Source organism: Gastrolobium bilobum, unplaced genomic scaffold (genome assembly GCF_033153095.1).
Source record: "Gastrolobium bilobum isolate Gb01-03AN ecotype WA unplaced genomic scaffold, APGP_CSIRO_Gbil_v1 utg26664, whole genome shotgun sequence".
Taxonomy (NCBI): Eukaryota; Viridiplantae; Streptophyta; class Magnoliopsida; order Fabales; family Fabaceae; genus Gastrolobium; species Gastrolobium bilobum.
Window position 1 is genome coordinate 2,415 of NW_026900121.1, and position 15,515 is coordinate 17,929.

At 38.7% G+C, this 15,515-nt stretch overlaps 1 non-coding gene across 1 annotated transcript; it reads left to right on the forward strand.

Annotated features, from left to right (window-relative positions):
• The first annotated feature begins 878 nt into the window (after positions 1–878).
• Positions 879–983, forward strand: LOC133295406 (small nucleolar RNA R71). Its single transcript, XR_009749335.1, has one exon. It is a non-coding gene; the product is annotated as a small nucleolar RNA R71 (small nucleolar RNA).
• The last annotated feature ends 14,532 nt before the right edge of the window (positions 984–15,515 follow it).

Here is a 15,515-nt window from a genome sequence, read left to right on the forward strand (position 1 = left end):
GGACCTTCTCTTCTGGTCCTGTCTGAGCTTCAAGGTGTGAAGGGTCAGTGGCTTCTTCAGCTTCCTTTCCTATGGGCTGTTTTGCTGGTTCGCGCTTCCGAGGTCGTGGCACTAAATCTGGGGGTGGTACAGTCTTTCCATCTCATAGGCTTATAGCATTACAATGCTCCTGGTTATTCTGAGACGACTTTTCTATGTCACTAGGGAGTGTCCCTAGTTGCCTCTGCTTGAGTGCTCCAGCCAGCTGACCAATTTGGGTTTCTAGGTTTCGCATGGCTGCGCTGTTCTGATTCATGTACTCCTTGACAGAAGTCTCAAAAGATTGGGACTTCCCTTCACCCTTATCCCAGTTTTGTTGGTTCTGCCTGGGATACGGGGGTCAGTTCTGGTAGTTTCCTCCACTACCTCCAACATTATTCTGATTCCTCCAGCCTCGGTTATTGTTCCCTTGATAGCTGTCATTGCTCCCGTTGTTGTTGTCATACCCTCCTGCATAGCATACAGCAGCTAGATTGTTACAGTCCTCATATTCATGAGGACCTCCACAAGTGGAGCAACTCTGACTTGATTGAGTCAAGAGAAGTTGCTCAGTTGGTTTTTTCTGTTCCATGGGCTTCCAGTTTTTTATAGTGTTCTGGAGCGAAGCCATTTGTGCTGAAAGAGCATCAGCTGAGCTTAGCTCAAGAACTCCTGCTTTCTTAGGAGCACTGTGTCGAGAGGTAGGCCATGAAATATGTTTTTTTGAAAGTTTTTCCAACAACTGGTAGGTTTCTGGATAAGTAAAATCCAAAAGATCTCCCCCTGCAGCTGCATCAACAGTTGCTTTCAATGGTGGGGTTAAGCCATGATAGAACGTGTGAATGATGCCCCAATCAGAAACTCCATGATTCGGGCAAATTCGTATCAACTCTTTAAAGCGTTCCCACGCTTCATACATACTTTCTCCATCATACATTTGAAAGGAAGCTATATCAGCCCTCACTTGGGCTTGTTTTGCTTGGGAGAAAAATCGGGTAACAAACTGTTCCGCCAATTGCTCCCAACTAGTGATGGAGTTTGGGGGCAATGTTCTCCTCCATTCTTTGGCTTTTCCAGCTAAGGAAAATGGAAAAAGCCGCATCCGCATCCGCATGTTTTCTTCCGAAATACCGTGAACTTTGAAATTATCAACTATCTTAGTGAAATTGTCCAAATGACTGTGAGGGTCTTCCATGGGCAGTCCATGGAACTGACCAGCGTTCATAATCATTTGGAACATTGCAGGTTTTATTTCAAAGTTCGGGATATTCAAGGGAGGGGGAACATACCCTCGTTCTGGACCATTTCTGAAGGGAGCAGCCATATCATTCAATGATGGCCCTCTTCCTTCATTCGGTCCTTGTTCAGGCTCATGATTATGATTTCCATTGTTATCATTGTTTACAACCTCCTCTATTGTAATGTTTCTCAACCTTTGAATTCTTCTTCTATTTCTGAAGGTTCTCTCGGGTTCTGGATCAAAAAGTACTATTTCCAGTCCAAGTTCTGTAGGTTCTGTGCTCATACAAATGAAGGAGGTCTATCAAAACAAAAAGACTGCAATTTAAACAACAAAAATGTTTCCTTAAAAACGCCCTTTCTTGCCAAATGATCCCCGGCAACGGCGCCAATTGCTTGGTCAAACCGAGAGCTGCTCGGGAATATCTTTTCAGAGAGCAAGAGTGCAGAGTAATAATCAGGATTGCCAACAGGAGCAATCTACTCTGACTAAAAGCAACCCTCTTCAACTATACGCAAGCGTACGTGTCAAGCAATATAGGGTATTGTAGCCCCAGATTTATCGTCCTCAGGGTGCAGTTGTGAAGTAAGAAGCGCTAAAGGAAACTTAATTTGTAAAATAGAGCAATAAAAGAAAGTACTATTCTCAGCTAAGCTTCACGAAGAGCAATCTCTGGGCAGCTAGTTAAACAATGTTAACCATTCTGAACCAGATGAGAGCAGTGAATGACTTAGCATGGTCATTGAATAAAAATGCATCAATTTAAGTAACTTCAAGTGCAGTCAACGAAATGGAAGTAAGAGCATCAGCTGGTAAAACACAGTTCAGTTATCGTGAGGAAAAGATTGTGATAGAAGTTTAAGTTAAGATTAATTTCAGAAAAAGTCAAGTAAGTGTTACGGGTTCCATGTTTTCATCCCTTTGGTTAACCCTGCTTGGTAGCATAATTTATAAGTGGATTTTGCTCATTCCCTTGTTTTGCTATAGGTAAGCAGAGGGTAAGGCCTTACTCTCCACGTTACTCCATAGTACTTGGAGTTATATGCAAGGAAACCATGCTGCCTTCTCAAAAGAGCATGGATTCACATAGCAGTGCTCCCCATTCCAGGTGTTTCTCCCTCCTTTCTTCAGGCTAAACTACCCCAGGATCTTGATAATGCTCCACACGCCTTTGTCAGTGTTTCATCAACTGAGTGGTCCCGGGATGAGGTTGCCAGCCCAAAGGATTTCACAAAATCAATAAATTAAACCAAAGAACAACTCAAAATTCATTTATAAAATATGTGTTCCTTACAAAGTTATCCTAAGACAAAAGGGATTACTTCTATGGAACCCTCACCTACTTAGAGGAAGTTAGCTCCTAGTGAGCATTTTTACAAAAAAGAAAAAAAACAAAGAAAAATAACGAGTCCTAGGATGGGCGCTGATCCCCCTTTCATGAGGATTGCTTGTTCCTTTTATAAGAATCTTCATTTGATCTCCATTGTTCCTTTCATCAAGGGTTGTGCTTTGTTTAAATCCTCTCCAATGGTAGCTTTGCTTTTTGCCAGCTTGGCCTTAAATGGAGATGGTCCCCCTTGCTTTTTGGCTCCCTTTGTGAGTAGGAGTATCGGATTCAGGGAGGCACCTCCACTCCTTCTGCTGCAGCTGACGTTGCTGCTTTTTATTGCTCAGCTCCTTTGCTTTCGTACTATAGCAGAGGTAGCACCTCCACCTTCTCTGTTGTGGCTGACGTGGCGGCTTCCCATTGCTTCCTTTGACTGCTGTTGTACTATAGCATATTTTTCTTTTCCTTTCTGCGCAACACTCCTTCTTCGCTCTTCATTTTGTGGTTCCTTCTGATGGGCCTTAGGTGTCCTGAACAAATCAAACTAACCTAATAGTCATATGTGAAAAAGATAATGTTAAAATTGCTCCAGGTCTACCTTAATTCCCACTTTCGGTATTGCTCTGGTCCACTATTCAAAACAGTTGCTCTATATGGAGAGAAGAAGGTTGAAGGGAGTGATTTATAACCAAACATGAGTTTTGTGGAACAATTTACACTTAATGAGCCTCAACTTTTGAGGACCATCACTTACCCTATACTTATGCACTGCCTTGTCCAGGAATGAGTATGAGTTTGAAAAGCTCCACATTGCTTATCCTGTCAACCATCACTTGTTTTTCTCTTTGAACCTAGTTTGTGGGATCTCCACTCTTCTAGGTAGAGTGTCCACAATAATCAACATTTTAATATCCTTAAACTCATTCTTTTCGACAAATTTCCCTTTAACTCTCTAGTCAAACCTTTAGTTAATGGATTCATAATAATACCACTAGAGAGTAATTGCCTCACGATATCATGTCTCTGATATATATCGATTATACATAACATTCCTTGCAATTCCGACTGCTTCCTTACTATCATAGTGGATGCACATAGCAAACACTGATTTCAACCAATTTGGAATACCCTAGAGGAAGTAACAAAGTCACTTAGGTACCTCACTGACTCTATCCAAGACAATAATATTTTGCTCCCGGGGTCGACCTTGTAATACATGTTTGCTTGGATGAGTTTTAAGACACAACACCCCCCACCAAGTGTGTACACATAGAGGTCGCAAAGTGGACGTGCCAGGCCACCTTGCCATTAACCTGTCAAAAAATAAGTCAGCCCGCCACGCCCTGCTTTTGAGAGTGGGCTGAAAAACTCAGCCCACCAGCCCGAACTTTTTTTACATTAACCCGTCTCGTCCCTCCCTGTCATCTACCTATTAAAAAATGAGTCAACTCACCTCGTCCCGCCCTGGCCCTATGTACACATACTCATTTGTGGACTTGGTGTCACTAGAGTCGGTGATCTAATTTGCATCACAATATCCTTCAAATACAACAAGATACTTCGAGGAATGTAAAGCATGGTATTGAGTATATTTCAAAGTTAATAGGCCTCAAACTTATATATAAGAAATTGATAAGCATTACTTTTAAGTGCATATCTAATGAACATACAGTCCATTGTCTTTAGTCCGATCTTAAGTCTTTTCGGTTATAAAATCACAACATTTATCAAACACCCCCACACTTTAAGATAATTCAAGGCAGACTTTCTACCTTTCCACATTTCAAAGGGATGTTTATTGTCTTATTGTGGGGTACGCTATTGATTACATAGTTAGTCGTTAGAATGGCTTCCCCCACAATTCTAGTGGTAAATCATACGCCAATAGCATGACATTCATTGTTTCTTTTAATATCCGGTTCTTCCTCTCAACAATCTCATTAGATTTTAGTGCATAAGGAGCAATTGTTTAGTGTATAATACTACTCCAAATAGAAATCCTCGAAGGATCATCTTAGTTTTCTCCTCAATCGCTCCTTAATGCCTTTAACTTTCAATTTAACATTATTTGGCTATACCACATGTACCCAATAATAAACTTTATTTTAACCATAAAATGATACATAATTATCACATCATTTAAGAAATCAAAATCATGGATAATTGAACTAAAATTAAACATACAATTCGAAATTAAATCAACTCAAAGATTTGACCACTTAAATCGTCAATAAATTTATCATACTTTAATTCCAAAATGCAAATATTATGGAAATAATTTAGGATTTAAGATTTCACATTAAATCTTAATTTCATCAACACCATCAAATATGCTTCTAAATACAACTTGTTTGAATATCAAGCTAAGCACCATAAATAAAGCTTAGGGCAAGGTGTTGATGTTTGCCTTTGCTTTGTCAAGTTCACATATCATAAAATATCTCAATAGATATAATACTTTTAGGGAAATATTATTCTCCTTTCACATAAGATAACTTCTCTCATGTTCTCTCACTTCGATTTTCGCACCCCACTTTTTTCTTTTTTCTTTTTTCTTGTAATGGTGGGACCCACCCATTTTATCTCTACAACATAAGATAACTATCTTATGTAAAAGGAGACTAATAAAGCTCATACTTTTATATCCATCAATAACACAATAGATTTAGGCAAGAATTATCATTTGTTTAAATCATAAAGTCACAATACACATATAGACTTTATGACATTTCAAGAATTGATTATTTCCCATCATAAATTGTATAACAATCAATTCATGTCATAAATACTTGTCACTCAAATATATGTCATTCACATATAACATTTTACTATTTAGTATGAACACATAACATGCACAAAATGTCATGGTTTTGACTTTTCAAATGAACGAGTAAAGTTTCCATGAAGCAACACTTTGAATTTTCAAACATCGAATAAGCATATATAACATTTCTCATTCTTCTCATATATAAAACATCTATTTATTTTGCACGATGGTCACTTACTTTGTAATATAAACAATTACAAACCATTGACTTGAACACATATAAGCCACTTAAAATTACATGCTTAGTCATAAGGCACACAATTTTGTAATCAAGCATTAAATTCAATATTTTAAAACAAACTCAAAGCCGTAAGTATGAGAAATTTGTGTTCCTTATAAGTTATATGGCTTTTAAAGACACATATTAAGTTCCTATTTGGCTTCTCTTCTCTTTATAAGTAGAAGCTAGGCAAAACAGGTTTTGAGAAAATATCTTATAAAAAAATTCTTTTTTTATAATAAAGAAAAAAGTCAAAAGCCAAAAGCTCCTAGGAGGAGCTTTTTTTAAAATCTCTTATCAACTTTTCTTTAAAATATCTTTCAAACGTTGAAGTCTGAGGAGTCTTTCGAACGTTGAGGTCTGAGGAGTCTTTCGTGTTTGCAGCGTTTCCCATTGTCTTCACTCCCTCTTTCTCTATCATTCAGATCTCTCTCTGCTTCACTCCATTCTCGAAGGTTCTATCTCTCTATATTGTATGAGGTTCTCTTTCACCATAGAGACTAGTTTCTTAATTTTTTTTAGTACCAATTTTTACCTTCGCCCACTTTGATTTGATATCAAGATGGTGAATTCTAGGATTAGTTCATGAGATTGCTTTATTATAAGTACATTGAATTGGGGAACTGTTTGTAGGATATGTATTGTTATTTATTATGCTTTGTTCACCCATTTTGATTTGACGCAGGTCCTATTCTTTTCCCCGTTATCTCTTTTTTTATGTTCTGTTATAGGCCCAAAATCACAAGTTTGTTGCTAGGTTCTGATATGTACTTGCTTGCTCTATACTTGTGGTTTTTGTGTTCTGTTCATGCTTCCACTGGGTTCTTTACTTACTATTTTTTGAATTATCATGCTTTGTTATTTTGTTTATTTTTTTATGGGGTAGGAATGTTGAAACTTTGATTATAGACATGTTATTGATTTTTGCTTGTGTATTATTGTTGAAATAGGAAAACAAGTTTACAAGTTGAGTTTACATAAACTTTCATGTAATCTCTCAAGTTTGACAATCTTGCTTAAAAAGTTACAAAATTTCTCCTTTCCAACCATTGTGATGATCAAGTTCATAAGCATGTTCCTATAAATTCCACTAAATCAAAACCCTGTTTATTGGGATGGATATTTCCTTATTTAGACCCTGGGTTTTTTAGCATATGGTGATTTGACATGGATCCCATGGTAGATATTGGAATCCATAACATAGTCATGTTTTCACTGTGTTCATAAAATGTTGGACTACTCTCACTGTTTGGATGTACTTTTTTCTTTCTCCATATAATTTTCTCATGCTTCAATAATTGAAGATTGACAATCACATTGTTGAGTGGTATCCCACGTCTTGGATTATATTACAAATTTCTATATAATACATACATTTAATAAACTGGTGATTTAGGAAGGTGGATGACACGCGCGCGATTTTTTCTTTGTGCTAGGGTTTTTTACATTGCTTTTGTTCTATGGAGACTGCTGATGGAGATCAGGGATCTAATAAGGAGGATGATAGTTTGAAGATCGTGAGAGGTAGGAGCTTGCTAGAAGAGGAGAACTTTTCCCCGACGGGGAAGAAATCGAAAGGGGAAACACCGGATGACGTTACAATGGATGAGGAGATGCATGAGGATCTCGCTAAGGTTGCTGTGGGTCAAAGCCCTAACCTCGGGTCCACAGAGGAGAAGTTGATGGACGCAATTGGGAGCTCTCGTGTGAAAGTTGTATCCTATAAGGATAAGCTTCTGCATTTGAACGGGATAAGAGGCCTGCCAGATGATGAGGATGATAATTGGGTCTCGTTACAGAAGAAGGAAGATAAGGAAGCTTTACTGTTGGAAGGCATGGGACAGGCTGGGGAAGATGATCCCCTGTGCCCGAGACTTATTCTCTCAACTGAAGAGCACAAAAGGGATTGTGAGCAGTGGCGTAAGGCTCTGATCATCAAGTTGTTGGGGAAGCGAATTAGCCCGCGGTTCCTGTTGGCCAGGTTGAAGAAGAGCTGGAATCTGGTAAGTTCTTTCGAAGCTATTGATCTCGATAATGGATTCCTGTTACTGAGGTTTCAGGATGATGGTGATTATCGTCATGTTTTGGAAGAAGGGCCCTGGATTGTTAATGACCACTATGTGGTTGTCCAAAGGTGGAGGCCCTTCTTCGATCCGTATGATGAAAGTGTCACGAAATTGGCAGTTTGGATCAGAGTTCCAGGACTCCCAATTGAACTGTACAAGCTTCGCACCTTGTGGCGCATTGGGAATTTCTTTGGCCGTACCCTCAAAGTTGACAGGAACTCTCTTAGAAAGAGCAAATTGGCGGAGGATCTTATTACTGAGCGTGCCAGATTCGCTAGAATTTGTGTTGAAGTGGACCTGAGGAAGAACTTCCTGTCTAAGTTTGTGGTAGGAAGCAAGGTATATGCGGTTGGATACGAAGGGTTGCACCTTATATGTTTCAAGTGTGGTATGTATGGTCATAGAAAGGACCATTGTCCTGCTGACCAGGTGGCTTGTCCCCATCAGATGGATGGAAACTCAGATCAGGAGAAAGCTTTGGCTGTTGGCCCTACAGTAGAACAGAAGGAGGTAAGAATGGAAGAAGCTTTTGGGAGCTGGATGGTTGTCCAGAGATAGCCTAAAAGTAGGAAGTTGAAGGCTATTCCAGTCCCTTCAGGAAAGGTGGTGCAGGTTCAGAATCCTACTCTGGATGATCCTGGGTCTAAGGATTTGGTTAATTCTCATATGGTAGGGGGTGAGAGTAGTGGTTTGGAGGATCAGAAGGAGGCTACTCTTGTAAGTATAAAGGTTGACTGTTTTGAGGGAGGTGTGGGTAGTGTAACTTCCCTTCTTAGTCCTGCGAAAGAGCTGGCTAGCAATACTCCTATAAAAAGAGTTAGTGTTGAATCCTATGTCCTTAGTCCTCAGAAGAAAGGCAGATCCCTTGAGGTTGGAACTAAGAAGAATGTGCTTAGAGAAGGTAAAGATAGAACTAAACCTGGGATCAAGCAAGCTTTTAAGAAGAATGGGATTGAGAATGTTCCCCCTGTCCCTGTGGCTGATGGGTTGTGCAAAGGTCCAGCTAGGAGTAAGCTTAAGAACGTGGCTGGCTTGGAGGTTTCCAATATCTTGGGTGTTTCTAGTTCCAACAATGTTAAAAAGGACCCTGGTGGTGTTTGCTGTGGTGAGTCTGATTCCAGAACATTTGTTCCAGGTTCAAGAACTGTGGAGAGCTTCACTAATTTGGTGGGAGGCTCACCAGCCCACCAGGTTAATAGATAGCCTTTGGGGCTGTTTTCTTTTTTGTACAGATTCTGTTTTTTACATTCATGTCTGTCTTGTCTTGGAATTGCAGGGGGGTAGGTAAGACTAGCTTTCCTATCCTTATTAGGGATTTAAAATTTAGATTTAAAGTTAGTATTATGGCTTTGCTGGAGACCCGTGTGGGGTTTTTGAAAGGAGATGATATTATTAGGAAGCTAGGCTTCTCAAGATTTTTTAGGATGGATCTTGTGGGTTTTTCTGGAGGTATTTGGCTGCTTTGGGGGGACAACTCAGTGGATGTGGAGGTGTTGATCCACTACCATCAATTTATCCATACCAAGGTGACCTATCTGGACTCAAAGAAGGTTGATTTTATCACTTTTGTATTTGGGAGTCCTAGGAAGATGGAGAGAAGAGCTTTGTGGCTGGAATTGGAGGATATCAGTTATGACATGACTGATCCTTGGTTGGTGCTGGGAGATTTTAATGCTATCCTTCATGCTTCTGAGAAGATTGGGAGTCAGGAGCTTTAATGGAAGGGTATGGATGAGTTTAATCAGTGTCTAATTAATTGCAATGTCAGTGATATGGGGTTCAAAGGCCCTGATTTTACTTGGAAAAGGGGTAGACTCCATGAGAGGCTGGATAAAGCTTTTTCCAGTGAGGCATGGAACATTGTTTGGCCTAATAGGTTTGTGTCCCATCTTCCCTTCTACAACTCGGATCACAGGCCTATTCTCTTATGTGATGAGAGAATCTCTGTTCCTAGGGAACACACTAGAAGTTTCAAATTCATGGCAGCTTGGTTAATTGACTCTAGATTTGGGGATTTGGTTAGGAGTTGTTGGGATAATGGGGATTGGCTGACTGCTAGGAGGAAATTTGAGGTTGATGCTACTTTTTGGCACCAGAATGTCTCTAAGGAGGTCTTTAAACAAAAAAATAGACTTTATTCTCGGCTGAATGGTCTGGACTCTTACAAGAATGGGAGGTATGATCATAATACTGAACTGCTACAGAAGGAACTATGGAGGGAACTTCAGTCTATTCTGGTTAAGGAAGAACTCATATGGTTTCAAAGATCTCGTAACCATTGGCTGAAATATGGTGACAAAAATACCAGATTTTTCCATGCATCAACTGTAGCTAGGAGAAGGCACAACAGAATTGTGACTCTGAAAGATGAGGGTGGTAACTGGATAGCTGATTCTGTGAGTCTGGTCCAGTTGGCTATTTCTTTCTATCAAGATCTCTTCACCAGTGAGGGTGTGAGGGAAGATATTTTCCCTATTCAGAAGATGTTTCCTAGGTTGGCTGAGTATGATATGAGGAGGTTGGCTTTGGTTCCATCTAAGGAGGAAATAAAAAGGATTGTTTTTATGATGGGAAAATTTAAAGCCCCTGGCCCTGATGGTTTGAGTGCCATTTTTTTCCAGAATCAGTGGAACACTGTTGGTGACTCTGTTTGCAGACTGGTGGTGGATGTTTTCAATAATCCGGAGTTAGTTAGGGATATAAATGGCACCTTAATTTGTTTAATCCCTAAGAAGGAAAGTCCTGAGAGTATAAGAGATTTTAGACCCATTAGTTTGTGTAATGTAGTTTATAAAATCATAACTAAAATCATTGTTGGGAGATTGAAGGATCTGCTTCCAAGAATTGTCTCCCCTAATCAGTGTAGTTTTATTAAAGGTAGACAAGGGTGTGATAATGTCATCATAGTTCAGGAGGTTATTCACTCTATGAGATTGAAGAAGGGTAGCCAAGGGTGGATGATGATAAAGGTAGATCTAGAGAAGGCATATAACAGGCTGGATTGGAGCTTTATCCTGGAGACCTTGGAGAACATAGGTCTGCCTGAATCCCTAGCTCTCCTGATTTATAAGTGTATATCTACATCTTCCATGAGGCTACTCTGGAATGGGGTGGTTACAAAGGAAATTTTTCCTGAGAGAGGCATCAGGCAGGGGGACCCTATTTCCCCCATTCTGTTTGTTCTTTGCATGGAGAAATTGTCCCAACTTATCCAGGTGGCAGTTGACTCTAGGGCTTGGAAGCTTATTTCCTTAAGGAAGAAAGCACCTCCTATCTCTAATATGCTATTTGCTGATGATATTATTCTTTGTGCTGAAGTCAGTATAAAGCAAGCTCAGGTGATCAATCAGGTTTTGAGGACTTTTGCTGATGCTTCAGGTCAGAAGGTGAGCAAGGATAAGACTAGAGTTTTTTTCTCAAAGAATGTTTGTTTCAGCAAAGCTAATGAAATCAGTGAGATTCTGGGGATGGGGATCACCTCGGATCTAGGGAAATACATTGGCATACCCCTCCATCATAAGAGAACTACCAGGGGAAATTTTAGGAATATCCTTGACAGATTGCAGGATAGACTTTCCAAGTGGAATCTGACTTCCCTCTCTTTGGCTGGCAGGTCTGTTTTAGCTAAATCAGTGTTGGAAGGAATGCCTGCCTACTCTATGCAGTCCTCTGTGTTACCGTTGGGGGTGTGCAATGAGATTGAGAAGATAACCAGGAATTTCATTTGGGGATCTTCTCAAAGCTAGAGGAAGGTTCATCTGGTGAGCTGGAATAGGGTGTGTAGACCAAAGAAAGATGGGGGTTAGGCTTCAGGGATCAGAAGCTCATTAATAGAGCCTACTTCATGAAACTGGGTTTTGATATCCTTTCTAACAAGGATAGCTTGTGGGTTAAGGTGCTTCGTAATAAGTATAAGGTGGAGGATTCTTTTAAGCCAATTCTCTATAAAGGCAACTGTGTTTCCAACACATGGAGAGGCATTCAAAAAGTATGGGATCAGGTATTGGAGGGATCTAGGATTATCATTGGGTCTGGATCAAACACCTCCTTTTGGTATGATAGGTGGGTGCCCAATATTGGTAGGCTGGTAGACTGGTCATTATCAAATATTCCTGATGCTATGAAGAATTGGAAAGTTTCTGACTGTGTCCAGAGGGGTAGGTGGGTGTGGGACAGGTTCAGCTCTTTCCTTAGCAAAGACATTCTAGTGGCTATCGAGAAAATTAGGTCGTCCTCTTTTTGTGAGGAGATGGATAGGATAATTTGGAGTCCTTCTAATTCTGGTGCCTTTTCGGTTAAATCTGCTTATAATTTGCTTATTGTTCTGAGTGTGAGCTCTATTTCTTGGCAGTGGGATACTATATGGAAATGGTAAGGCCCCAAAGGATCAAATTCTTCCTATGGTTGGTTGCTGGGAATAAGTTACTAACAAATGCTGAAAGATTTCGCAGGCACTTTTCATCCTTGGAAGCTTGTCCTAGATGCCAGAATCCAGTGGAGGATGCAGATCATATTTTTCGAAGATGTCCTTGGGTTGGTGAGGTTTGGAAATTCTGGGTTGACAACAATGATATGAAGACTTTTCTTGAGCTGGATTTGGTGAGTTGGCTGGCTAAGAATCTGCATAGGAGGAAAAACAACAAAGAATGGAGGCTCCTTTTTGGGGTGATCTGCTGGCTGGTGTGGAATGATCGAAATAACTTAGTCCTCAACAATCAAACTTCATCCCCCTAAGGTTTGTTCTCTCAAGTTTCTATCTATGTTGCTAATATCAATACTGCCAATGGTATGCTGTCTGCAACTGGTCTTGTTCCTATGGAACAAGATGAGTTTGTGGTGAGTTGGTGTCCTCCTTGGCCTGGTTGGATTAAATTGAATACTGATGGGGCGTTTTCTGAGAAATTGGCATCTGCTTCTTGTGGTGGGGTAGCCAGGGATGAATTTGGCAACTGGATTTCAGGTTTCTACAAGAGACTATACCCTGAATCGGTGTTGATGGCAGAACTCTGGGGTATCCTGATTGGCCTAGATTGGGCTTGGGGGCATGGTTATAAACAAATTATTATTGACAGTGACTCCTTGGTGGCTGTTTTACTCGTGAAAGAAGGTTGTGTGCAGACTCATCCTTGCCAGGAGATGGTTTCCAGGATCAGAGATATGATTGAAAAAGAGTGGAGGGTTGAGATTAGCCATGTGTTTAGGGAGAGCAACCAAGTGGCTGATTGGATGGCTTCTGGTGGTAGGCAGTACGTTTGGGATACTCAATGGCATGATAGTTGCCCCGTGGGCTGTGCTTAGTTGGTGTTAGATGATAGGAAGGGCACTATGTTGCCAAGGAACTTTGCTGTGTAATTCCCTTTTCTTTCCTATATATACAAAAAAAAATATTACAAATTTCTATGGTTACACAATATTTAATATATTACCATTTGCTCAGGTTTGGAAAGAAAAAATTGAAATTTATGACATCTAGTTTCTGAATTAATATAATATATATTGGATGAGGCTTCATATACACATATATAGTTTAGATGTTCTCATCAGAGTTTACTCTTGACTAACAAATGCAGAGTAAAATCTTTTCTCTGTTTGCATGTTTACTCATGTTGTGATGCTAATGGTGTTCGATTATGAATGTTATTGTCTTTTGTTTTCTGAAATAATCTAGCACGTTAAAAGTCATAGGTTATGCATTTTTTTTAAATTATCAATAACTAATACTAGCTAATCTAAAGATGGAGCATAATTCATATTTAGATTCTTAAAGGTAGCTAGTTCTAGCTTTGTGCTTTATAAGTGCTTTTATGTAACAAATATAGTATTTGTTTGGATGGGCTTCTCCTTTTGAAAAAGCTATTTTTTTTATTTAAAAAAAATTCCTTTTATATATTTTTTGGTGTTTGGATAATAACTTTTAGAAAAAGCAAAAGTTAAAGAAAAAGCCAAAAATTGACTTTTTTCAAAAGTAAATTTTTTTAGCTTTTGGAAAGAGGAGAAGGAAAAAGCCATATGATGACCCTCCTAGAGGATACTACCCCTGACCCTTGAGTTCCTTCGACATGGTTCAGTCTTGACTCTCCTTTGTTTCTCCTTTTTTCAAGTAATTGATCTTAGAAACACAAATTTAAGCAAAAATATTTCAAACAATAATATTCCAGATTGCTTCCCTCTACTTCTCCGCTCCTTTACTTCACAAACCACTTCTCTTCCCTCTCTCCACGAGTCCGTGCTTCTCCTCCCATTCCATCATTTTCATTAGGTATCTTTACTTTTGTAATTATAATATTTATTTATTATCTATTATTTATTATTATTTTTGATTTTCTTGGTTGGATGTAGATTTCACACAGGTAAAAAAGTTGCCCGTAAATTGGGGTTTCAGAAAGTTTTCGAGGAATTTAATCCAGAATGCAAATCAAAAGTGGTGCTTTTCAGACACAACAAGGCTGGAGCTAAAAAGGGAAGAGAAATAAAACAAATACATGTTGCACTCATTTGCAGAATCAGAGAGAAGTTTGAATTAGAACATGAAATCAAAGTGCATTCGTTGAAGGGAAGCCGACACAATTTCGTGTTTTAAGAAAGAAAAACACAACAATCATTTTATACTTATAAGTGATTTTTTATTTTAACATTCAAATGATATTTTTACTTAAAAGTACTTTTCAAATATTACATCCAAACACAAAATAACTTTAACTTTTAAAAACAAACAACTCATAAAAAGTTCTTTTTTCAAAAGCTCATCCAAATGGGCTCATAATATACTTCTTTTACTAATGATTTTAGAATCGATAATATTTATTATCCTTTTCTGTAAAGGTTGCAATTGTTGGTTTGAACAGTAACATATGTTGTAAATGAAGCAGAACTATAAATGTTAAATGTATATACAATTGTTGGTTTGCAATTTATGGCTAGTAAACAAAAACACAGTGCAAGGTGGGATTGATGCACTACAAAGATCTTACTTAAAATTTGTATAAAGGAGATTCATGCAAGTGGAAAACCAGGAATTGCCTTTGGAGCTAAGAGATGGGCAGGAATAGTTAATGGATTTAATAAACTTGCTAATAAAAACTATACCCAAAAGCAATTGAAAAATAGGTTAGATAGCTTGAGGAATGATTGAACTACATGGAAACATTTATTGGGCAAAGAAACAAATTGAGATGGAACTATGCATGAGACAGGAACTATTGTAGCTGATGACACATGGTGGGAAACCAAGATAAAAGTAAGCATTATAATTTTAAGATTTTAATGATTTCATGTTTATTTAAATATTTGGATTTGTTTAACGTTTCTTTCTCATTTATGATTGTTCAGGATAATGTTAAATATGCAAAATTTTGACATCAAGAATTAGAATTTTGTGAGGAATTAGAAATCGTCTTTGGGGAAACAGTGGCAACAAGTCAACATACATGGACCCCAACTATAGGTGTACTGATTGAAGATAGTGCCATAAATACCACTCCAACTATTCTCAGGAAATTTTTGAATATGATGATGAAGAATCCAATCCTAATGAAGATGCTAGCCCTATGATAAATAACCAACTCAAGACGGAAAAAATGTCGTCAGAAGCAATAAGTACAAAGATGGCAAAGGGTAAGCAAAAGAGTGGGATTACAACAAGCATGCTAAAAACATTAGAGTGAATAACCAATGCAGCAGAGAGTCATAATGCAGTTGAAGCTGCTGAAATGTCACAAACATCTTAAATCAATGGACACTTTTCCATTCCAGATGGCATTAATATGCTAAAAAAATTGAGGGATGAAAGGAAATTGGATGCCAAACAATTTTTCTGT